This window comes from Neopelma chrysocephalum, unplaced genomic scaffold, assembly GCF_003984885.1.
Source record: "Neopelma chrysocephalum unplaced genomic scaffold, ASM398488v2 Primary Assembly neopelma1_76, whole genome shotgun sequence".
Lineage (NCBI taxonomy): Eukaryota > Metazoa > Chordata > Aves > Passeriformes > Pipridae > Neopelma > Neopelma chrysocephalum.
Genome location: NW_020897737.1, coordinates 6,961,871 through 6,987,949, shown reverse-complemented (window position 1 = coordinate 6,987,949; position 26,079 = coordinate 6,961,871). Strand labels below are relative to the sequence as shown.

Below are 26,079 nucleotides of genomic sequence, written 5' to 3'. Positions count from 1 at the left end.
CTAAAGGTAACCTCAGCTGCATTAGGCAAGAGTGCTGGTAGCAGCTCAAGAGAAGTGATCCTTCTTCTCTACTTGGCAATGGCAAGACACATCTGAAGTGCTGGATCCAGTGTTGGGCTCCCCAGCATGAGAGAGATGTGAACATACTTGAGGGAGTCCAACGAAGGGCTTCAGGGCACCTGGCACACAAGAAGAGGTTGAAAGAATTGTGACTGCTCATTCTGGAAAAAAGAATGCTCAGAGGGATTATAAATATCTGATGGAGGAGTAAAGAGGACAGAAAGACTTTTCTCAGGCAATAGGCACAAAATAAAATTTAAACATAAGTTTCTGCTCTAAGCAGAGGCTTGGACCAGATAATTTCCAGAGCTGCCTTTGTGCCTCAGTCAGTCTGTGAGTCGGTCATTTTGTGTTTTAATGAACAAGTTATACAACTCAAACCTCTTTTCCAGAGAATTAATTGTATCTCTAGATTGCAATCTTTTCTTGCATGCTTCCCTCTCATTAAACTTGACAGCATGACAGATGTTTTTATATTGCTGATAAATTTCTACCTACCCAATGCACACAGTACTGCGTTAAGTCCAGATAACCAATTCTGGTAACCAGGGGCAGCTCCATGACCACTACACTACTCTTCCTGTTTTCAATCATAAAAATGAATTCTGGTGACTTATTATCTAGAGGGACATGAAGTAAATCTTTTCAACCATCTTTTCTTTATGCCTTGTCTTTCAATATTTTGGTGCTACATCCACCCTGGCAGTGCATGTGCACGTAGCAGAGGGAATGCTCCAATAGGCACTAAAGGAGACTTATATGGGCATAGCTCTGATCTTTCTCAACAGATTTAGTCACCAGTGTAATATGAACACACAACGAGTTACTGTCTCTCTAATGAGTCATAAGATAGACAAAAGCTTTGGAAGAAGATCTATTTTTTTTTTTAGAATTTTTTTTGAATACCGAAAAAGTTCTTTTAAAGTTTGCAATAGATTCAGAGCTAGAGATTATATATATATATTTATGTACACATAAATATATATATTTATGTGCAAAATATATCAAAGCTACGGCAGACTCCTGAAAGTGAAACTGGGAATTTGAGTACCGCAACAGATTGAAGACTTGAAAGAGATTTTTAATGTAACATCATAGTCTGGGTTTTGGTTTGTTGTTTTTTGTTGGTTTTTTTTTTTTTGTTTAGTTGTGGTTTTTTTTCTGTCTGAATAGAGTATAACCAAGAAGCACTTCATTCAAGATTTAAGACCAGGTTGTTTTGTGTCCATGTGACTGATATCAGCCACCTTGATGCTAGTCCTGAGAGAAGGATTCTTATTTCCAAAGGAACAGAACTCAGCTTGATCTGACTAGAGACTTTGTGTTGACTTGGACAAGGGCAAGGTAAGTTGCTCCTGTGGACGTGGTCCAAGTCTCAGATCAATGACAATTATCTTGTGCCTGCACCTGTTAAAACAAAATCAGCTTGTCCAGCATTTGGAAACAGCTGCTACAAGTGAGCAAGTGAGGTTTGGATGCCTGTCTTCTGCAACAAGCTCTAAAAACTGAGAAAGGAAAAGGACAACCTAGCCACTGTATATGAGGCAAACATAGAGACGAGTTGTGAGAAACCCAGGTTAGTCAGGACAAGATGATTCCAACTAGTAGGAAGCTGTTCATAAGTTTACCTGATTGAAGAACTGCTCATTGCTTGTCAGAACTTCAGAGCTCTGTAACAGAATTGAAATGAATATGTAGCAGCTTTCATTACACAGAAGCAAAAAATAATTGACATCGACCACCTGCTGAGAGAACATCAGCACTAATGTAATGAACTTCAATTTGCAGAAGACAAAAAATGCTTTGTCACAGTGATGAACAGATACTACTACACACTTGACTTCTAAAAGTGTCATGAAAAGCTTGAAAAGAGCACCAAAAGAAAATCATGCTTTCTGATAGTTTTACAGAGCTACCCACTCTTGCACCTAAGGTCTATGTGCCTCCTTATATGCCTAAATATGATATTATAAATATCCACATATGCATATTCTAAATATCTTAGGCATATATATGAGTTGGTATATATATTCCTTCATATGCATACACTTATATATGTGTGTATACAAACACATATTTGCATATTCACACACAAACTTATATAGCTGCAGTATATATTCACCCAAGATGGCAAGCTGGAAAGCACAATGAATGGTCATGAAGAATCATCAGAGAAGAGCTCATAGATCCTAGAAAATCCTTGAGAAAGAACTAAAATATGCAAGAAAATATAAGAATTCTCAAAACAGATGAATACAGTTATTTGAAGCTTTTCAGAATCTCCAAGTGAATTAAGTAACAAATACAAAAAGAGTAAAATAGTATCAATGTTTGAAAATTTGGTATTCTCTGATAAAGGAGGGAAGAATCAGGTGGAAGAGTGCATTTTCTTCAGCTTCCCAGAACTATCATGCAAATGCAAAACTAACAAATCTCCAAATCAGTCTGTGGAAGATTTTGAGAGGAATTAATTGAGGGCATAAAAGGTCACCAAGCTGTTTGAAAGCCAGTAATTTCTTAAACTAATGACAATCAAAGAGAGAAAGCACTTCAGTATTTGTCTACACAGGTCTATGAGCTGAATTTTTTACAAATGTAGATGATGCTGATAAATAAATGTACGTCACAAGAGCACCGCCCTTAAACCAAATGAGGATTTGACCCAGTAAAGCTGAAAATGTCTCACTGGGGATGAATCTGAAGAATTGGACTTGATAGAAAGTCAGAGATTTTAGAAAATGATGAATTACAGTTTGTCTCCTTAACAGCACATTGTCATGAAAAAGCATTTCTGCAGTTCTGACTACAGCAAAAGCTGCTAGGAACCACCAGCATTCTGGTAAGCATTTCTGAAAAAGATCAGGACTGAAGCAGCATTTCTTACATACTAATTTTTTTCCTTCATCTGATATGTTTCTTACTCAAGCTGTGCTGCTTATTCTGCTCTACATAGTGAAAAATGTCAGCAAATACCCCTTTTTTACAGAAATTTCATAGACACACATGTTCTGTCCTCACACACATGTAGGTGAAAGAAAAATTTGGTTGTATTTCTTCACCAGCAAGGGAGTTTATACAGTATTTGATATTCTGTGAATGCTTTGTTGGTTAACAAGACTTTAGTCAGTTTGACAGTTAGGATAACTTTTGGTGTAAAACAGTGAATACTTCTTCAAGTTGGATATGCTTTTTTTCTTCAGCTTTTATAGAAAAACTAAGTCCAGTGATTTATGTCTTCAGTGCAATCACAGGAAACTGAAAACCAGCAAACACTGAGATAAAGCTAATGAAAGTATGTTATATAAGAATGCACACTTAAAACAACAATTAACATAGTGTGTAATCAAAACCAAAGGCAGTTATCCCTGAGCATGCAGGGTTTTCTAACAGAAAAACCCCCACAGTTAGAATCATATGAGCATTGATATTTTAAGTGACACTATGATCAAGAAAGACATACCTTAATTATGGGAGACTAGTATCAACCTTCACAGGGACATATAACATATGGTAATGATATCTGGAAATAGCATTTATTCAAACTACCACATCATCTTATATTTAAGATAATTTTCATAATTTTAAATCCGTGTTGTGGCAATTAGGTGAAAATCTATCTAGAAATAGGCTGATAATGTCCAGGAATCCACACAGCTTTAAAAAGGGGGTCAATAGTCTCAGAAATTCAATGCAGAATTGGATCTCTCCAACCTGCCCTAAGTGTATTCTAATTTATTTTTCACTTTCGTGATTATAAGAACATCAAATTTATCTACAGGAGGCATGAAGATACTTTGCAGAGTTCCAGAACAACACATTTTAATATATATATATACATATATATATGGATGGATGGAACAGTAAACATCTGAATAGTTAAATGAAAAAGGAAAAAAATATCTTTTCTGGGTACTTATCTGATTTTTTTCAATTCAGACAGAAGGAAGGTATTCAGGTTTGGAAGTTATGTAAGTGTTACATAATTATTTCTAGAGTAAGAGAAACTTCACTGACAGGACTGAATCCATTTTAAAAAGTCATAAAAAGAAATAACCCTTAAAAATATAACCCTAAGTTTCTCATGCTGTTTTGAACGTAGACACGTTGCCACTTAAAGTTGGGACTGTATCTTGCATGATATTCCCTCTTATTCATTGGTCATACTGGAAATTTTAAGGCAGTGGTACCCACGTGAACCACCTTCTTCCTGCAAAATTTTCAGTGTGTCTGTTTGAAGTGTTGTTACATTAGGTAGGGAAAAAAAAGAATTTGAAAAGTCCTCCCTCAAGCTCCTGTAATTGACACCCATTCCTTGGAAAATAGTAAATTCTCTCTGTATGGCTTAAATCCCAAACTAGAATTTTTTTGAAAAATGTGTGCTAGCCAACCCACAAGTCATTCCCTAATCATACAAAATTTAAAGGATTCCCCAAAGGAGTATCTTGATATATGGCATCTAGGCAATTAGATGACATGACCTAATGATCTGAACTCCATAAGAGAATGAGAACTATAAAACAATTTAAAAAGTCGACAGAGGAGTCAAGAACACTCCAAACACTTTTAATCTGATTCATAGCATGGCCCCAAATACATGCAAGCTATCAATATATATTTGATTTTTCTGGTGAAGCAATGTCTCTGCTGTAAAACAGCTTAAATAAGGGACAGTCGAGGATTTTGACAGAGAAAACTGCTGGATTAGGATGATCACTGGTCTCAGATCTTTAATTAGATGATCACTAGTGTGATTAGTGGTTTTAGTCCATCACACCACCTCTGTGAGTTCGAAACATATCACTGTCCCCATTTTCAGCCAGCAAGTAGTTGCTTAATGATTTACCAAACATAGAACAGATATTTACTCAAGATGGATCAGGAAAGCGAACTGCCCCAATTTTTATTTGTGTGTTGAAAGTATTTTTTAGACAACTATTATCAATTTCACTTATGAGAAACAGTTTTAAATTAAAGAAGCAGTGAGAGCAATCTGCAATTTCAGTCTGCATTTGTCTTCTCTATTCCACAGAGACAATAAAAATATTTATAAAAATAATTTTAAATATTTATCTCATATAAAGCTCTGTGAAAAATAAAAGAAATTATAACCTTGACTTCCAGGAAAAAAAAAAAAGTATTAATGAATACTTACAAAGCTTGCACCAAGGGTATAAAATCCAGCTTTGTGTATACCAGATTTCATACCACATATATAAGAGTACCAGGTATAAAATGACTTACAAGTACAGTCAATTGGCTTTTTTCATATGCATTACTATGTGTTTTCAAATGGAATTATGTACTATTGACAGGAAATGCTGCACTTACACTGGATCATCTGTTATCTCACAGGACCTGCCATGCTTGAGCAGATCTGTGATGAGCTGAGCACTCTGTCTTTAATATTGACCTGGGACATTTACAACAGAGGAAGATGCAATGTACCCATGGCAGAAAACGATGGAGGAATCTGCCTCCTTAAAACACAGCTCTGTGCTCTGTCAGTTAAAGATTACCTTGTGCCCTGGAGAGTGATGGAAATTACCTGAAGGGTGAAGGATCGAAGTTTCTTGTTTCAAGTTGTAAAGTCTGATAAATATAAAAAGAAATACACTCTCCAAATGGGTTGTTGCAAATATGTCTGCTACAGTACTGTCTCCAACATATTATCTTCAACCGCACCAAAGAGAAAATACAAGACTAGATGGGCTTCTAGTATGGTCTTGTCTGCATTCTATTTACAATAAGGAGAATGACTTACTATCCTATTTTTGTTATACAGTTTTATACTTATGATGGTAACCAATGGTGGTGAGGATTAATATTTTGTAGGAAATTGTTTTGTAGGAACTGGTATAAGACATATCATCTTGCATTACTCACCATGTTAAAAAATTGACAATGTCAGAGCTAAAACACTGAATAGAAATGCCTGTTTATTTCATATATTCCAAACTTGAGTGAACAAGAATAATTTTTTATTAAATGAGCAGTGTTGAAAAAAGTGTCAACAGGTGAAGAAGAGTAGTACGATAGTACTTCATAGTACAATGGATAAACCAATACTGAAAACATTAAAATTATGCACACTAAAGGGAACAATCCTGATTTTTTTCTTGTACACAACAAAAAGGAGTTACTATTGGTAGTCAGTAAATACCAGTTGTTAACCTTACTACTTAATTAAAGATTTGCAATTATATGAAGAGTTGTGTGAAAATATTATCAAAAGGGCAAAGAGTAAAAAGCCTAAGAATGAAAAATAAAATCAAAATATAAAAGAATGATAAGGAAAGGAAGAGAGTACAAAATACTTATGGTCCTCATATCTCCAAAAGGATAATAAGACTTGAGAAGAAGCAAAGAAGGCCAAGCAAGGATTCCCAAAGATATATAAACACTTCTGAATGAGAACTGACCCTGAAACCTCAGGCATGCAATAGAGGTCTCTAAAATCATGGATGCCAAGAAGAAGGTGAATAAGGAATGAGTTTTTATTTTTTGTCATAAAACAAGAATGGAATCAGAGGACTGACATCATCAGACTAGAAGTTCAAAACAGGACATACGCTATCACTTTGCTTGTAGTTGAATTCTCCACATGCAGGTAAATGATTGCCTCAGTTTGCATAGGTTCAAAACATTTCTCTTAATTCATGTGAGAAAAAAACCCTAAAGAATGATTCAAGACAGCTGACTAATGGAGTGTTTAAGTACACATGAAAAATGTAATAATATGGTTGCCCCTTGCTTCTGCCCGATCTGCCACAGTCTGGGATCCAAATTAAGGTAGTGAACTAGATGTAATTGTTTTCTGACTTGGTATGGCTAATTGCATACAACACAATAGTAAATTTAAACTATTACAATGCCATTTCCCAATCTCCATTTCCAGGGTTGCTACCTGTACCTTCTCCTTTACTAACGTACCACCATTTTTATTTATTTCCTTATTTTCTTAAGCAACTGTATTCAATCCCATCTTTAGGGATGTCTCATTTTAAAATGTTACTATATCTTTAATAATACATATATTGCATACATATATATGCATATATATCACGTATATTTATATATATGATATATATACACAAAACTTTATCTACACTGGAGTGTGTTACAACTTTATACAAATACAGTTATTTTTAATACTTTTCTGCTTGGTTCAAGGGACATTTTTGTGTCATTAGGAACTATTAGGTAGTTTCATGGTAGTGGGTGGTGTTGTTCTAGAATTTATTTCTGAACTTTAATGAGGAATTTGTATCCTTATATTGACTACTGAGTTCTAAGTTCAGAAAAATAACTGAGAAAAACAAAAACTTGAGTCATAAGAAAGTTTTGGATTCAGTTGCAAAACTTGACAGTGATTTGAGGCAAAGCATTTTCCCTTCTGGCAAAATATTACTGCTCCAAAATAACAACCATAAATGTCTTCCAGCTTCCTGCAACAGAATTTGTCCTAAATTCTGACAAGACATGCGACAGACCTGGTTTATGACTTTCCTTTTTTATTATATAGTCATGTCTGTGATTGATACTCTAGGACAACATTTAAAAATATATACATGCATTTTTCTGTCTCAAAATGTTTTAATGTAATCAGTAGGTAGAATGAAAGAAAATACACTTATTCCGTTGACTCTGGACTTCAAGAAAAACCAAAAAGTTTATTGTGAACTTTCCCCTTTCAGTTAGGAGGCTCCAGCTTTTTCTGTTGTTCTCTTGAAATAAGAGCCCATTTTTTAACAGAAGAAACAAATAGCTTTCATCAGATAATACAAATATCTCATTTCCCCTGTTGTTTCTCTGCTGTATGTTTTAAAAGAGCTGTGGAACCTGGATTGTGTCTTCCTTGTTTTGATTTAGCTAAAGTTCATTTTCCAAGGAAAATTATTTTATTCTCAGTAAAGATTGACTTATGCTTTTTTCCTCAACCCTGACATCCCAACATGACATCCAAGTGCCCGCTGAAGCAGAAGAAATAACCATTGTTTCTTTGCCAGGTGTCCTGTAGCTTTCCAATTCTATTTAGCAGCTCCAACTTAGCACTGAGCTGGTCAAGCTGCACATCATAAGGGTTTGTAGAAACTCCTTTCAAATCAATCAAGTCCTTTTTCTTGAAGAAATATCAGTCACAGAGTAGACACAGTCTCACAAAGGACTACATATTATGGTCAGCCATCATGTTTTTTTGAGTTTGTTTATGCTGGCTATGGGAAAGTGCTTAAAGCAATGAGACAAAAAAGCCAAGGCATATTTTCCAGCTCTAAAGATTTATTTTTAAATGTTTGTTTGTTGCTTTGCCAATTCAGAGGCTTTACATTGCAATGCAACACAGACAAAAAGGTAAACATTTCAACAGTGGTAGGTTTGATAATGCCAGAACTTAGCTTCCCTAAGAGAATTTTGCAAGTTTTTCTCCGGTTGAAAGCCTAATATTCCCCTTAGAAGCAAATAGCTTATATTTGATGCTGTTAATGAAGTAGTTGTTTTATTCTGAAGTAACTTATACCAACAGCATTTCCAATACCATAGCATTGCTGTCTCACAAGATAACCCTCCAAAAAACTACAGAAAATACACTAACATAACGAATGATTCAGTTTAATAAATCATGTATAGAAATCCAATTGAATAGATTTACTGATGGTAAAGTGAAAAGGTATAGGGTTAAGAAACTGTAATCTCTTTCTCTTCTGTTACCCATACAGAATGTAGCGTATATACTTTAATTTCAACTCTTATATTTTATATTGCTCATGATTTACAGCCTAATAAATGTCATCATGTAACAAATTTTACCTTGCATTTGGATTTACTCATCTTTAACTTTTGCTGGGCAGTTGAGGCCATCAGTAGTCCCAGGACAATATAAGCTTCCACTCTAGAAGCCTTGATCAGCACAAAATCAGCTGTCACGGTGGCTGCTGACTGTTGCTTGAAAGACTGAATATTTTGTTCAATCACTTTCATGGCATAGAGGTAGAGTGGCAAAAGATTTTATGATTGAAAGTCCTATTTCTAGTACTGACACAGAGCCAGAATGTGTTTTTCATCATCACAAAGCTAACAGTAGAGCAAAAGCACTATTAAGCAGAGAAATGTACTGATTGGGATGTGAAGGGTAGATTTGAACGATCTCAGTTCTGTCAGTGCAGCAGTTTCCAGCAAAAGAATTTTTGATATTTAGTACTTGTAAGTATTTGCTGTTAAGTGTCTAATAATAAAGTCACTGATTAGCGTGTCATGAAGGAAAAGATTAAACCCTTTTCTTTGATTTCTCACTTCTAACATAATTTCAGCATTTAGATTACAATTTTCCTTTCTAAAATTCAACTTATCGCTAGATTCAGAGTCATGGTGAAGGCATTTGTATCTACTGTCTGTTGAAAGTAGTTGGTAGCCTGCCATGTTGTAATTCAGCACTTTAAACCTCGATAGTCACTAAACTACTTTTGTACTGTTATTATTATCATTAGTGGTAGGTGAGGGAATATATACAGAGAAGTTGGTAGCTTAGAATGAACAAAAAAGAAATTGCAGGTGATGATATATTTTAGAAATATCCGGGAAGCTTACATATTCAAAAACTCTCAAAAATGTAACAAATAAGAAATAATCATTTAACCATGCACTTATGGTAAATGACTTCTGGGAAATGAGTATGAGCAACTCACATCAAAGATTTATAATCCTTGTTTCCATAATTCAATCTGCAAGTATTTGAAACAAATACACTCACAGAGCAGGATAGGATTCCCATGTTGGAAAGTGGCCACTATTATTTGCATTCTGGTCTGTGAGGTATTGCTTAATTTGAAAACTCACCTTCAACAAACAGAAAAAGACATAAAATCCTATTTTATCATCAAATTCAAAACAAACAAACAAACAAACAAACAAACAAACAAACAACAGGGATGTAGCAGCTATGGTTTGTCCTTCAGTTTGTGCACCTCTATCTCTGTCAGCCTGTTGGGAATGGGCACTGCTGCTCCTGAGGTAGAGGAGACAGAGCGGGCTCCACTCTCCTCTCCAATCACAGGACAGATCATATACAGGATAGTGACAGTTAATTACAGGCTAATGATAATTATATGATAACTAATTGGAAAAGCTGATTACTTGACCTTCTGGAAACACCTACAGGATTTTGAATAATGGTATTAAAAAGGTCTAGTGGAAGCACAAGCATGTTCCAGGTTGCTGACTGATTTATTATAAGAAAGGATGCATTTATATCTATACATTAATAAATCATTAGAATTCTATAAACAATCTTAAAAGGAAGATAAACAACTTTTTTACAAATATTCAGAAAAATTAGTTAAATTATCCTCAAAATAACAGAACCATACTTGAAAATACCTTCCTTCCAATCATCTTAACTAAGTAAACACTGCCACATCTATTTGTGTTGATTAACTTTAACTGTACTAAATCAAAGAATCCAACCTTTGATGGAGGGATAGGTGAAAATTCTAATGATGATAAAATATATTACCATTTATTTATTTATTTATTTATGTTAATACAAGATATTTCCCTAGTAAATTAGAAATATTATAACGTGAAAAACTATCATCCCTCAGATACCTATTTTTTCCTGCATCTTATATTTTAAACGCCATCTCAATAGATCATGTTGTATTTAAGAGTCACTTATTAGAAATTTTGTAATCCTTTCTTGGTTTTAAAGACTTTGTTTTGGGAAATGTTATTTCTTTTTCATTAATAAGTTCTTCACTCTTCTTCAGCAACTTGTCATAGTCAAGCAGTTATAAATTCGATAGACTTAAGGTCATGATATTTTGATGTAAAATAACCAGGCATTTTTTCCCCCCTCAATTTACTTTTGCAAAAGGAAGTCAGACTTTTTTTCCTATTAAGTTTTCCTGGATGCCTTTTTGTTACAAAGACTGTATCTTCCAAAAATTGAAAAAGACTTTTTTCCTTCATTAGCTCTTCATCACTGTAGCAAAGACAGGAAATGATCTGACCTCAGACTATCCTAAGTCTTCTTTCCAGAACTTTCGAGCCACATATTGCTGCTTCCCTTAGTATATGGTTTGGGTATGTTCAAGATTCTATTCAGTGTACCAAAAAGTCCCCAAACAAACAGAGGCTATGTTTAGAAGAGAATATCTCATTTTCTAACATTAACTGTGCATTAGGTACTCATCTAGTATGGTAGATTTTGTGATGATTTAAAATAAGTTGGGAAGATTCCTGAGATCTGAAGGTCATATTTTTCCACAGACTTAGATGATTACAACACAGTTAGATACTGGGCTGTTTTCCAAAGTGTCCAATTACTAAGATCTAATGGGAATTATTTGTTTACCCTATTTCGGTTCTTCTGAAAATACACCTATCCACTTACTTTCATTTTAGTGATTGCATATGCCTTTGAAATTAGCCTTTAAGTAATGAGTCTTTGAATTAAAGGCTTAAATTTTGTATTACTTAGTCTAAAATCCCTTTTTTAAGACCTAATGTTTTAAAATTTACTGCTGTAAAATGTAGCCTTTCTTCTGTCTTGCATCCACTATTTAATATGAATGATCAAAACTACTACTTACTTTTGAAAGAAAATAATTATCTTGGCCTTATAATTTTAGGTCTCCCTAAAACACAAGTGACCAAAGATCATTGTTTGCCAGCATTTTGTTGTCCTACACTAGGTAACCAGTAGATTTTTCTAAAGCAACAAGTTGTTGCACATGGTGTACATCTTGTTATCACTTATTACTCCACATCTGAAGCCTGGGGTTCAGCTGCTCACACACAGATTGGGCTACATGAGCTCAAATTTGATGCTGTTTCAATTTGCTGAGGTATTTGGTAGGCATGGACTGTAGAAGGAGAACCTCACCTTCAGGGCAGGCAACTGCAGACCAGAAAAAACATTATGGAGTGTCTAATACAATGCTAGATGTTTAAGTTAAGGAATTACTCCCTAGTAGCCCTTATGCAAGATTAACTCACTAAATAGTGCAATGTTAGTTGACAGATTTTGTCTGTGACTTTCCAACTATTTTATTTTAATTACAGCAAAAAAGACCCTACAAAACAAGCAACACAACTTAATAAAATATTTAACACTGGTTTATATCATCATTTACATATTAAATAGAAAATAATAAGACCCTAGAAAGAGGCTATTCAGTGACTCTCCAATCGATACTAGATCGATTCCACATATTATTTTCCCTGACAGGCATGATTTGTTACTCTGGTGTTTGTGAGGGATTGATTAGAGATGGTCTCTTAAAGAAACCACATTTATTTCAAAATTCCTGTAGTTACCCAGAATTACATTACAGTCCTCCAAGGAACTATTGTTTTCAATTCTGTCAGTTACACTACAGATTTTGTTCTTTGGTCAACATTTTGCCCACAAAAACTTAACCAGCAAATGCAAACACTGTGGATGTATGCAAGGGATAAAACATCTTTTCTGAGGTGGAAGATGCAGCAAAGTGCTCTTTCATTAATAATTCCTTCCATCCTTCATAGGCTTGTAGCATATGAACAGTAACTACTTGGGAGCCTCCCATATGAGTTTGATGTCACATAATAACGTGGGTCCAGCTCACAGAGTAGAATATCACATCAGATGCTACATCCTACTTGAAAGCACACAGAGGCACTGAGTGAGGTTCATCTCCCCTTCAAGGAAGCCATCCAGGTCTGAGCTTTCTTTTGTAATTAAAGAGGTGGAGAAAACCAGTCAGCAATTCTGCTGATCTTTCTGTCTGTGAGTGGCATGTGCTTTCTTCCAGAGATGCCTTCTTTTCCATGGACTATACAGCAAGCATCAGGTGGCTGCATCTTATGTCTAGATGTTAAATTTGGCCAAATGAACCCTTTGCATACCTTCCATATTACAAGAAAGACATCCTTTTTGTGTTTGTTGTTCCATGAACCACCAACAAATAATAAAGCTGTTTCAGGGAAAGTAGATTTCTGCTGTCTGCAGCTAAAATACAGAGGAATAAAATTACAGAGGCTTAAGAAATAATAATGTAACAATGTCTGTCCAAATATGAAATGATAAAACCCCAAGAAACTGAAGACATTGCTTAAGCAAATGTTTAATTATTTCTATTAAAGTTTAGAAATGTTTTAATTATTTTTAAGGAACTATAATTTATTTTAATTATGTGATCTATCTGGTTTTGGTGGTGGCGGTGGTGTTTGTAAGTGATAGTGATTTTTTCCTACCAAATTAATATGCTGTTTCTTCTAGATGATGACTTTCACATTAGATTCTGTTAATAGGAAGAATATTGATTTTTTCTTTTCAGTGATCTCCTTTTTTATTGGATTTTAATTGATTTCACTTTCCTTTAAATAAATAAACTGCATTCATTTTTAATGTAATCTGTATGCAAATCTACCTTATCATTTGCTTAGATGTCAGAAGCTTTATTTATGTTAACAATGAGGTCTGACCTTTAGTTTTTTGTGCTTGAAAAATTGCATTTCCCTGTAACATTTTACAAGTTCCTGAGTACTTCTAAAAAGAAAGTGGCCTTGAAAAATAATAACACCTCAATGTTAATGTTCACTGCTCAAAAAAAGAGGTCATTTTTTTTTTCAGTGACCAGCTTATCTGATAAAAGTACTAATAATTACTTGCTCAAATGTGGCACATCTTTGAATCCGAATACTTTTTTAAGCTTTAGAGAAAATCTTAAAATAAAACGATAAAGAATGTGTTAATACACAATTTTAACTGCGAAATCATTACATTAGCAGAGGATGAAGTGAAATTTCTGTCTTTAATAGAGAACTAAACTTTTCATGACTCAACCTATCTAATATGTAGTTGTTGAATAAATTTAAGTATGGTGATATATCTTTAAATGCACATGAAAATATTTAGGTACAAATCTGTGGTTCTAGAAAGAAACTGTAAGTGAATCTACAGTTTACTAAAATAAATAATTCATAAATTGACAATTTCCCCCCATTATCATAATTTCTTGTTCCTATAAATTACAGAGACATATCACATACTCTACCATATTTTTTGGGAAAGTAAACATGCCTTCAGAAATTAATTTTCTAGCTCTCCCTGGGCACAAACGCTAATTATTCTACAGAAAGCAAATGTATTAGTGTGCAGTTTCAGAGAAAATCATCAAATTCAGGTGTTACCTCTGGCAGATACTGGAAGAACATTACAGAGTTGACAACATGTATATCTTCCTACCATATTCTGAAGATAATAAAATCTTTGTTTCTACAGAAACTTCAATAACCAGAGGATATTTTTTTATTTTTTTTCTTTACTCAATTGTTTATATAAAACAAAGAGCAAGAAAATAATTTTTTCTGTCTAGGCAAATTCTGTCTGGCATTTGTATTTTCAAATTTTGAATCAACAGAAGAATGAACAATTTGGATCTGATCACAAAATGAAATTAAAAGGATATATTTCAAATCAAATCAATGTTTTTGATAAATTCAGCATTTTTAGCTGGACGTACTGGTTTTTTTATACAGTACATAAGGATGACTGCTAATGTATCTGTTCCATAATAAGTCACCGGAGCAGTGGACTCTACATATACTTGCAAACTTCATGAACTGGAAAAAAAAAGGCCCAATTTTTATAAATTCGCTGTTAAAGAGGAATTGGTTTGATTGTAGCATGTGAATTGGACTTAAACTAGAGCTCTAAACACATAATTTCAATTGCCACCATTCTGGAAGTATCCAGCTCCTGTTGCCTCACTGGAAAAACAAGCCAAAATATTATTAAAGGGAGTGGGGATTTTCACCCTAAATGTGCAAATTTCCTATTCACCAGAGAATCTGCAAGGTGTAGTGGTGACCATACAAAGTGCAAGAACCCAGAGAAACCATTTTAACAGAAGAAGATGGATTCCTGAAGTTCTCTCACTGGAAACAGTACATCTGGGCTTGTGGGTCTCTTCCAACTCAGCATGTTCAGTGACTCTGTGATCTAAGTTCAAGCGTGTCTGCTGCAGAGAGCTGGGTAGAATCTGTGATTATTTATGTTGTACTCTAACTTAACTGCTCCTTCTGGAAAATACACCTAGTTAAAGCTTATTTAAAAGGAGTTCTGGCCTTTTCACATAAGATAACAAATAAGACATGCTCTACACATATGATCACTCTGCATATTGGTGCTTTTCCAGCTGCATAGAGTACCAATTAATCAATTAACTTTAATTAACTTGGAAAGAAAAGAAAATAGAATAATGAAAACACAGTTACTGCAAAATCAAACAGAATATGCAACACAAGGGGTTAGTGGAGGTTTTTTAGATTCTTTGTATGTCCCTATTTAGAGTATTATAAGGGGACTGGAGGCTGAGGGGGGCTGTGAGCCCAAACCAGGCAGATCACCCTATAAAGAACACCAGCCTGGGAATATTAAGACTTGATGAGATACAGCTGAAAGTTGAAATGAAGGAGAGAAGATGGAGATAAGTAAGAGAGAAGTGATATAGGCCAGTGGGACAGAGATAGATACAAGAGAGGAAAATGAAAACAGATGATCAAAAGAGTATTTGAAAACTCCTATGACAGAAGCTGCTCCTATTGCTTCTTTCTGCTCCACCATCAGCAATAAATTTTGTCACTATATGAAAACCAAGGGGATTTATCCCATTGAAGCCTTTCTGTAAAGCTTATGGGATAATGAATATCTAGGATTCTCTCTTTGATGTCAAAATTTCTATGCATTTCTACTCATAAATCTCGTATTTAATACAAAGGGCTGGAAGTGTCATTTACCTAGACACTCTGAAAAAAAACCCAGCCACAACAAAATCTGTATTTGAGGAATTCCTTAGATGACAGCAGACCTTTCATCCTGTAAGGTTTGGATCGCACATCTAAGAAATATTATTTCTTGGTTTCATGAAAACCCATTAAGATTTGATGAAGTTGTGGTATTTTTCACTTTCACAGGCAGCAAAATTACATGATCATGCAATTAAAGATTACATTATAATTCAACTAATACAGAAATACAGGTTTTCAGATACATTTCACTTCTAAGGATTCCTCTTTGTTATTATATTAATTTTTTTTCCACTCATCCTAAACCAACTCTCTGTGTTCTCTGTGCCTCTACTATCTCTCCCTGACTTTATCTACAGCTTCTTCTGTGACAGAAAAATAACTTGTCATTTCTTAGCTGGGATGAGAGTGTTCCAATGTGCTGATCAACAAAACAAAATAGAAAAGAGAAAGCCTGCAAATTCATTAGAGGAGAAATGTAAAGTCTTTCAGCACAGAATCAAAGACTGTGACTCAAGGAAAGTGGAGAGTTGTTTGGCAAACAGTTCATTTGGAAAAGATAACACATTCTAAGATTATAGATAGCAACCTAAATTCTCCTCTTTAAAAGGATAGTGCTGATACCGTTTCCTTTCTTCTTATCTCCAGATAATTTTGTGGAGAAATTTTTATACATGCACAGACACACATACAGTGTGTGCGTAAAACTGATTATTTCAAACTCGTATTTTTATTTTTAGATCCCTGTGATAAAAGATCCTTGGTCTCTTTTTCCACCATTTCTCTTAGTTCACGTATGGTTGGACTACTAGTATTTTTTCTTGTATAAAATTATGGTGTTCTATGTAAAAGCTGGGATTTTTTTTTCAGATTTGCTAAGAATAGGGATGAAGAAGTGCCACTGCCTCACAAAGATGAGAAAGAATTTTGTAAACTACATTTATAAAAAACAGTATCCTTCTGAAAGACCTCACTCTAATTTGTGTTGTGACAAGCAAAGAACAGTCTACACTAAAATAGGTTTTGGACATTACTCATAAGAAAGCAAGCGAGGGAAAGTGCACAGAACTGTAGAGCAGATCTCAACTATAAGTCTACAGCTGCGAGTTGTCAGATAGAGTGGAACTGAGAGAAGAAGTATTTTGACAAATGAGAAATTTTCTACCTTAAGATGGTCTTGGATAAAGATTACTCTGCAGCCCTGTTGCCAAAATTGGCAGATAAGCAATGAAGTTCTGTGGCAGCTCAATATGCTAATGACAACCAAACATCATTTAATGCTGGAGAAATGTCAGTACCTATATTTGGTCCGCAGTCCAAAAAAAAGATGTAACTATTTTAAAATGTAGCCTGCAATGGCAGTGATCTGATCCTTTCAAATATTTTGCTTTGCATATTTTATATATTCCTGAACCACTTACATTTGGTAAGATTTTCTACTATAAAAATAGTAGAGATTGAAACATAACAAAAATGACCAAATTTCACTTTACCCTCTCTTAAAACAGTGTATAATGATGTAACAAGAATAGCAACAAAATAAAAATATCTTTATTACACTCTGACTCAGTTGAAAAACTACGATGAACTTGAGGTTATCCACTGATTCTTTACGTACAATTAATGAAAAGTTATAGCAAAGTAAGATGTTTAATTTTTCTAATATTTCTTAAGTAGTATTCTATAGACAAGACCCCTACTTTCCTAAATCCGAACACCCATCTGACATACAACTGAATAAGTCCAGTACATAGTTCATGAGCATCTTAGGACAAAGTCCTAAAATTCAGGCCTCTTTCCTGACTGCATTTGGCCTACACAACCTCCACATAAACCACTCAATGTTATTGTTAATACTCTTCCACTACTATACTGAAAGTTGATTCTGTTTTTCAGTCTTAAATACACACACACACACATATTCTACTCAGTATTCACTAAATCATAGAAAATGTAAATCTTCATGGTAAGATCCTTATATCTATAGTAGCCAGCATCAAAAAAGGCTACATGTGCTTCCATAGTATACATTTGCTCCAAATGCATCAAAAGCTCTTCTACTCTGTCTCTAGCAAGTCCACCATTCGGTATGATTGCACCTCTGAGTAACACATCTATAATACATGTTACCACCAGTTTAAACAAGACTGCCTTTTCCTTGTATTTCCCTGTACATTTCTTACATTGCTTCGTAAGTTTTTCTAGCCAGAAAGCACAACTAGTTCAAGCTCTCCCTTAGCAAAGGCTGTTGAATTATTACTGCTTGATGTGTTAAATTTACCACTGAAAGTCTAGATTTTCAATGTGAAGGTAACAAGAGGTGAGGAACCTGTCATCAACTGGCAGCTTGCTAACCTTTGAACCTCTTCTTGTTCCCAGTATAACTTCCAGAGGACACAAGGGAAGGAGCAGTGTTCTCTAACTCCATGTTCTCAGAGATCTACATTTCTGTTGCATAAACTGAGGTACAAATAGCGCCCAGGGAAGAAGAGAATAGTACACAGTGTACAAGAAAGAGCACAAGTATTTGAGCAATACTAATAGTGGGGAAAGATGCCAATCCACATATAAAGTCTTACAGAATAAACCTGTGGCTTGCCTTAATATTTCATATTCTGGTTTTTAGAAGTTTAAATTTAACAACTTCTTACTCTCTAAGTGAGCAAGACATGATTGAGCAATTTCAATTGTGTCAACAGCATTTTGAAGTAATTATTAAAATGACAGACTTTTATTAGGTTTTTAATCCATAATGTGCTGTAAAAGTGTTTGAAGAGGAACATCATGAAGCTAGATTGCAATTTCTTCATATGGCACAAGATATGTATTTTTGAAAGGTGCTGCAGGCACTTGACTACATGATCAACATTAAATTGTTGTGATACCTTCTCTTATAACCAAGCAAACCACTAAACAGAGTCCTTAAATGGATCTGAAAAATTGCAATTTTGCAAGGTGATCTCTGGAATAGGTGGAAAATAGTAGCTCTAAATAGTCATCACCCAGGAAAAGAAGAAAAACAGCTCCCCTTTCCTTGCTAGCGTGATGGTAAGAAGCAGGAACTCTTTTTGTTTTGGGGGTAAAAAGTGATCTTGTCAAATATATGTGGATGGGGATGATTCCCAAACACCTGGCAAACACCTGTAGAGATGGATGAAGAATCATAATAATAATAATGGCCCATCTTCGCGAACGAAGATTTGGGGAAAGGTCTTTTACCTTTCCAGCATGCGCAATGGATTTTTTAGGTGAGACACAGCCTGCGCTGAACTGAGCCCACCCTTTAATCCTAAGGTTCATCTGCCGGGGCCAAGCAAGCTTGGACAATGGCAGTGAGGTCCTCAGGACGTAGGTTTGTTTAGAGTGTCCTTCTCATAGATGGATGGCCACACAGGGCTAACGACCTCCATCAGGCCAGGAGACCGGGATTTGAACCCGTGGTCGCAGCAGTGAAAGTCCTGCATGCTAACCACTAGGCCACCAGGGGTCTCGGATGAAGAATCAGCTATTCTGCAAAATAGCAGCAAGAAGGGGGTTAATAAAGAGAAGGGAATTAATTTATCAAGTATAATAATCAGGCACTTCTGTTTCTAGGATATTCTTGAACATTAGTATTTTCATTTTTTGGTATGATTTTGAACAGTTCAACTCAAGTTTTCCGAAACTGTGAGTCTCTCTTTTAACTTGCCATCTTTTCATAACATCCTAATTGCTCAAATTTATAGAATGTCACTCAAATAATTAAGGGAGGTTTACTTCAGGGATTAATACATATTGTAGTTATAAATTATACATATTATAGACAAAAGTTATTATGATACAGTTATAGATAAAAGTTCTATATTTTTCTTCTTAAAAATATATTTTCCAAATACTTGCAAGCACTTTTGAATGCTTTGCCAAAGAAATACCAAAGCAGAGTGTTTCTCTGAGACCACTGCTTTGCAGTGTTGCTGGAGAGTCAACAGGTATTTCAGACTTGGCAGGTAAAGCAAAAAATAGAACATAATCAAAGCAAATATACTGGGTAGAAAATGTATTTTACTCAAATGTGAGTTGACTTTATGCATCTTCTGCTTTTACCCAGCATTTTTTTTCCTAAAAAATGTGTTGAGAGAATTCAACGAGAGGTCAAAGGCTGCTTGATGAGATAAAACTTTGAATGTTTTTTTGGCTTACGAGGGTATAATATGCCAGGAATTACATTCTAAGAACACATGAACCCTACTTTAGCATGATTCATTGAGAAACTTACTTAAACACAATATTTTTCTTATATTAACATCAGAAAAATCCAAACATACAGAGCGTAATTCAAACTTTTCTGACAAATGTAATTTTTCAAATATTCGTTGGTAAACTCTATCAAGTTTCATAGACATTTATGCAGACAACAAATATTTAATAGTGCTACTTATTTTATAATGTTCTGATCGTAGAGATTGCTCATAAAAACCTGACCTATTATTTTCTCTTCTTAGCTTTTGTTTTGTCCTTTAGACATTCATAGTGCCCTAGCCAAAAATGCTGGAAAAGTTGTCTGTCCTAAAAGAGTATAAGATCAGTTATTCCAAACTGCAACAAAAAAAATAAAATTAATTTTGTAATTTATAATTGTATGTTACTTATGTTTAGAAATATTTCACACAAATATTTATCCCTTTGCTCCTCTTTTTTTAAGCATGCAGTAACTATGCTACCAAGTTAAATGTGATCTGGAGTAAAATTAACCTTTCATTCTGAAAAAGAAAAGTTCTAATTTTCGTGACTTTAGGACTTAGAAATTGTGATTTGAGTAGCAAGTTAAATAAAAAATGTTGGTTTGAATTGCTACTATCTCCTTTCCAATTAATAATTTACTTGAAAAATTCCTAACCATCCCTATCATCCAATGTTCTCTTCCTTGCCCTATTAATGTGTAATGTTTTCTCCACTATATTCAGATTCTATCATATGGTAATGGCTTCCAAACTATAGAGGAGGACAAATGGCAGAACAAAACTCAGAATGTTAAAAGAAAAATGCATAGTTCAAAGAGGAAACTTGGATCTTCCATAAATGGAAAACCAAAACATAAAGCAATAGAAAAGAAGTATAATCTGATAATTTCCCAGGAAATGAAAACTCAAGGTATGGATACAAGCCTAACTGTACAAAACAATGGTAAATTTTGAAAAGTGAAGAGGAGATTAAAAAAAAAAACCAAAACCAAAACCAAATAGAATAGGGGTTTTTTTGTTTGTTTGTGTTTTTGTTTTTTTTTTTTTAATTAAAGCCAATAATCTATAAGAATCAGAATTTTCCTGAAAGAACTTATGTCCTGATGGGTTGCAAAAAAGGCGATTAGTGGGGAGATGTGGCTCTCACCCCGATGAGGGAATGGTGAGGACTCTGGGTTAGAGAGGCCGTCAGTCAGGTGACAGGCCCATGTTTGTAGACTCTACAGTGAGGCTGAGAACAGAATTAGAAAGAGAATATTTTTAATTATCCTAAGGAGGAACTCGCTTTGGACAACGTGAGGAGGAGCAGCAGCAGCAGCAGGGTAAGCCCTCTCCTTGACTGTTATAGATTAACATGTTTGGGGAAAAGAGAGGAGATACCAGTCTCTTGGACTGTCAGCTGGCTGGAAATTTCTGGCAGCCTTATAATACTTGGCATTTCTAACTATTATAAGAAAAAAATAAAAACAAGCAAAAAAATCCAACAAACCGAAAAAAACCGCAACACATTAGGAGGAAGTTCACACCACTAATTGTTTTTGTTGTTATTTTCTCTCCTCTCTCTTCTTTTTCCTTTTTCCTTGCAGATGCATTTTACATACGATATAAACAAGATCAGTCTCACCAAGAGGTTGTTTCTGAGACAGATTTCAAAAATAGTATAGAAAGAAGAATGTATTTGCCATTGAAAATTCATTGGATTTTATCTGAAAAGACCACAAGAAATTTGTGGCTTTACTATTCATGAGAATACTACTCTAAACAGAGGTTTCTAGCTTATTTTCATGAGCTTCCACTAATGCAATATTTTTTTTTAGAGTTCATAGGGAAGCCAAATATCTTTACCATTAGTCTTCCAAAATCACATTTGTGCAGCTGAGCTATTTTTCAAAATACAAAAGGACCCAAGAGATCACTGTTGAACTCTAAAATACCTACTTTCTTTACAGCTATTTTCTTCTTGGTACAGGTTTGCACCAATTTTTTCTCTCAGCTTGTTCCTTATACAACCTACTGTTTGAAAAGATTTTGGCATAAAATGCAACTCAGGAGGAAATAATGTATATTAAAAATAGCAGGGATTTAGCATACATGAAAGACCTACACTCACTTGTATTTATTTGTATTTACTTTTAAAGTCTTCACTCCAAGATATAGAAGCTTTTATGAAATACAGAATAGCAAAACCATAGCAGACAAACTTACCAACCACCTTTAGCTGCACATTCCCCCACTATGTTTCACATAAAGCTATTTCCTACAGAGACTAACTGGATTTTTTCTTTTATATTTTCTTAATATCTCATTTCAACTCACTATGGGAAAAATGAAGAATGTTATGTTATTACCTCAAAGTCATCAGATCAGTCAGTCACAGCAGAATAGTGAATGCCTAAACCTAGGGTACCTGACAGAAAAAAGCAAGCCATCCTGAAAAGCAAATTAGTATCATGTTACTTGTATTTCATGTTGAATGAAGTATGGAATGAAGTATGGAAATAATGATGAAATTACACAGTAAATAACAGTTTGTTTTGAAGGGGATTTCAGGATTTGAGAGTTATAATATTGTAATTTCTTTTCCATTTGGCAATTTGGCCTCTCCCTCTAAGAGTCAAGTTTATCAAAAGAGTTTTTTCTTTTTCTGTGCTTTAACTTCTCTCTTGCTCTACTATATCTTTGGATGCATTATTTTTTCTACTCTGATGGGCAGTACTCATTGGTTTATTAATTTATTAATTGGTGATTATTAGTAGTCATAAGAGATGTGGGATGGTCTCAAAGTAAGTCCCAGGACTATGTGTAGGCCTGGACCTTAGTCTGAAGTTTAACATTTTTGTCTTTTTGAAACTTTTTCAGAATTACTTATAATGAAAGACTACTGCAGACACCAACCCTTTAAAAAAAAAAAGAGAAAAAAAAAAGACATTTCCAAACCAGAAAAAAAAAGGTTGAATTGAAAGATAATGCATAAAAGGAAAAAATAAACTCTACTATTAACAGAAACATGTCAGGCTCTGTTTCATTCTGAATCAAGATCCAATGAAACATTTTGCCTTGTCCAACATATTTTAAAATGTATATGGATAAAACTGAATTTTTCATGTCTCCAATACAATTAAAAACACTGAAAAGAAAATCCTGCATTTTAAAAGTTGTCAGCAGGTTTTTCTAGTATAGCAATACAAAGTACAAGCTTTTAGAAAGATATTTTTATTATAAAGGCTTGTGGTTCTAGAGGTCATGGTAGAGTGAAGTAGTCCCAGCATCCTCACTCTCTTTTCTTCCCAGTGGGGGAAAAAAAAGGATAAAACTGTACAGTTTAATATAATGGTCATAGATATGCTGTAGCTGGGCAGTTTTCGGGAGCATGGCACTGCTGAAAAGGCCCAGCTAACCTAACAGAGTATGGCTTCAGGCAATCCGTGTTCTCAGCAGACAGTGAAATGGAGTAAAACAGATTCTCTAAGCTCAGATTTCGCCTTCCTTTCTTTTTCAATCACTTTGATTAATATAAGCTCTTGATCATTTCCGCCCTGTGCCCAGCAGAGTGCACATGGTGCCACAGCCCACGTAGGCCAGGATATCCACAGTGGTGCACTGCCAGCAACGACATCTGAGAAACAAATCTGTTACCTGGTCACCTCCTGACACTTCTTGAGCATTCCTCGCTTACTCAGCATGCCAGGTCCCTCTGCGCCTCTCTATAGTCAGTGACTGAACTATCCTAGTACCTACGCTAATTAGCCAAGATGGATCAGTTTTAAAATGTGGAAGTTACATTATTTTTAACACAAATCATTTGGTTCCCTCTAATTTCATCAAATTAAACAGAAAACCAGATTCATCAGTGAATAAATTAGGCAAAAAGCAAAATGCACAGTAGACATTCACACCTTATAATCAGTTTTTTACACTGAGAAAAAAAATGCTGCAATTGCACAACTGTTTTGTTTTCAGTAGTTCTTGCTCGAACTGAGGGGAATATGATTACAGTTTAAGTGATATTGTGTTTTCATTGGTGATAAAACATATATATACATATATATATATATACACACACACACACACGCATGTATTCACCTCAGCTCAACAAAGCTGTAAGCCTGGACTTTAATCTCTCCCTGCTTCGTAAAGTGTATAAAAGCATGTTTAACTGTTTAGGGTATGTAGAAGAACGATTTCCTCTGATGTTGGCTGTGCTGGTTTTGACTGGGATAGTTAATTTTCTTCATAGTAGCTAGTATGGGTCTATAGTTAGGACTTCTTCTGGAAGCAGTCTTGATAACACCTGAATATTTGAGCTATTATTGAGCAGCACTTGGTACAATGTCAAGGCCTTTCCTGCCCCTCACATCCCCCTCCAGTGAGAGGGCTGGGGGTGCACAAGAAGTTGGGAGGGGACAGAGCAAGGGCAGCTGACCCCAACTGACCAAAGGGATATTCCATACCCCATGGCATCATGCTCAGCATATAGAGCTGGTGAAGGAGAAGGAATAGGGGAACATTCAGAGTAATGTGTCTGTCTTCCCAAGTCACCATTACATGTGATAGAGCCCTGTTCTCCTGGAGATGGCTGAACACCTGCCTGGCCATGAAAATTGCTGAATGAATTCCTCGTTTTTCTTTTCATGCATACATGGCTTTTGCTTTACCTATTAAGCTGTCTTTATATCAACCCACATGTTTCCTCAATTTTACTCTTCAGATTCTCTCCCCCATCACACCAGGGGGGAGTGAACAAGTGGATGCATTGGGCTTAGTTGCTGGCTGTGGTTAAACCACAACACTGGCTCATTTGCTGCTCACAGAAATAGCAATTAAATGTCTGCTAAATCTAACAGTTCCCACTCATTTAGTACCAGTTTAAGTATGTCCAAGATGCACGAAATGGGAATGATCTGTAGTGATTTACATGTGAGTGAGTGTGTTGGGAAAACATTAACCTGGTTTTGGTTTAGTCATTATTGCACTTAAAAAAATTACAAACATCTCTGACAAATAGCAAAGTGACATATCCTACTTGTACTTGATGAACTTCCTACAACCAAGAAACTGGGGGTGAGGGGTGGGCATTGTGTGTTTACTCGCTTATTCCCTTATCCTTTGCCAGGTGACCTATAACACTGATAAAGGGGGATCATGAGGTTTGAATTCTGAAAAGAATTCCATTCTTCTGGTTTGGACAATAGAGGTTATCCGTCTTCCACTGCTTGAGGCCAAAAGTGCTCATCATCAGACTACTGTGTTTATTTCTCTTTTCCCTATTTTAACCTGGCCACACAACCATGCTGACATATGGTTTCTGGTTGTGCATCCACACATTCCCCCTGAATACTTTCTTCTTTGCCCTTTTTTGCTCTGCAAGTTTGCCCAGTATCTTAGGAAATGTTGCACCTGACCTTTTCAAAAGGGCAAGGCTATAGCTGTGTTTATACCACAGACCTCAGACTAAATGTCCAACTCTGTTTCCACAGTGCTAGAAATAAATATCTTACAAACTTTATCAACACTTCTCCCAGCTGGCAATCAAACTGTGTCACAGTGTTGTGGTGAAGACAGACTTTGTTTCTCCACCCACAGAACACACTTTGCACAAATGACGTTCTTCTACAACACATGAACTGTTTCAACTTCGTCAACTGCATTCTATCCTGAAGTTCTTCCTGTAATTTCTGCTATTTTTACAACTTCAAGTATTTGTTTGGATTGTATGTGAAGGAATTCTGTATTTGCAGTTTGAAGGCATATGAATTTTACAGCCCATGCATATATCCAAATATGAACTTTAGTGAAAAAAACAGTAGGTACCTTCCATTCAGTCTTCCTACCCTAAAAGGTACAAAAATCCAAGATTTTTTTGTCAGGTGGGTTTTCTTTTCTGTCCTTCATGGGTTGAAGGTGGCAATGCATAATTTGAAACTCATTTTGATTCAGCTGGAGTTGAAATATATGTGTGTGTGTGTCTGTGTGTGTGCATGTAAATAGATATGCATGTCAACTGAGGAAAAAT

At 35.2% G+C, this 26,079-nt stretch overlaps 1 protein-coding gene across 2 annotated transcripts in view; it reads right to left on the bottom strand.

Annotated features, from left to right (window-relative positions):
- The window catches only part of IL1RAPL1 (interleukin 1 receptor accessory protein like 1), a 693,820-nt gene that overhangs the window by 429,589 nt on the left and 238,152 nt on the right, over positions 1-26,079 (bottom strand). The window contains exon 1 of one of the 2 annotated variants that reach the window (XM_027688872.1): positions 1,689-1,733. The exons of the other annotated variant lie outside the window; for it this stretch is intronic. The gene's annotated coding sequence lies outside the window, so the exon portion shown is untranslated. Of the gene's footprint in view, positions 1-1,688; positions 1,734-26,079 lie in introns of those variants that run through there. 2 annotated transcript variants of the gene reach the window in all.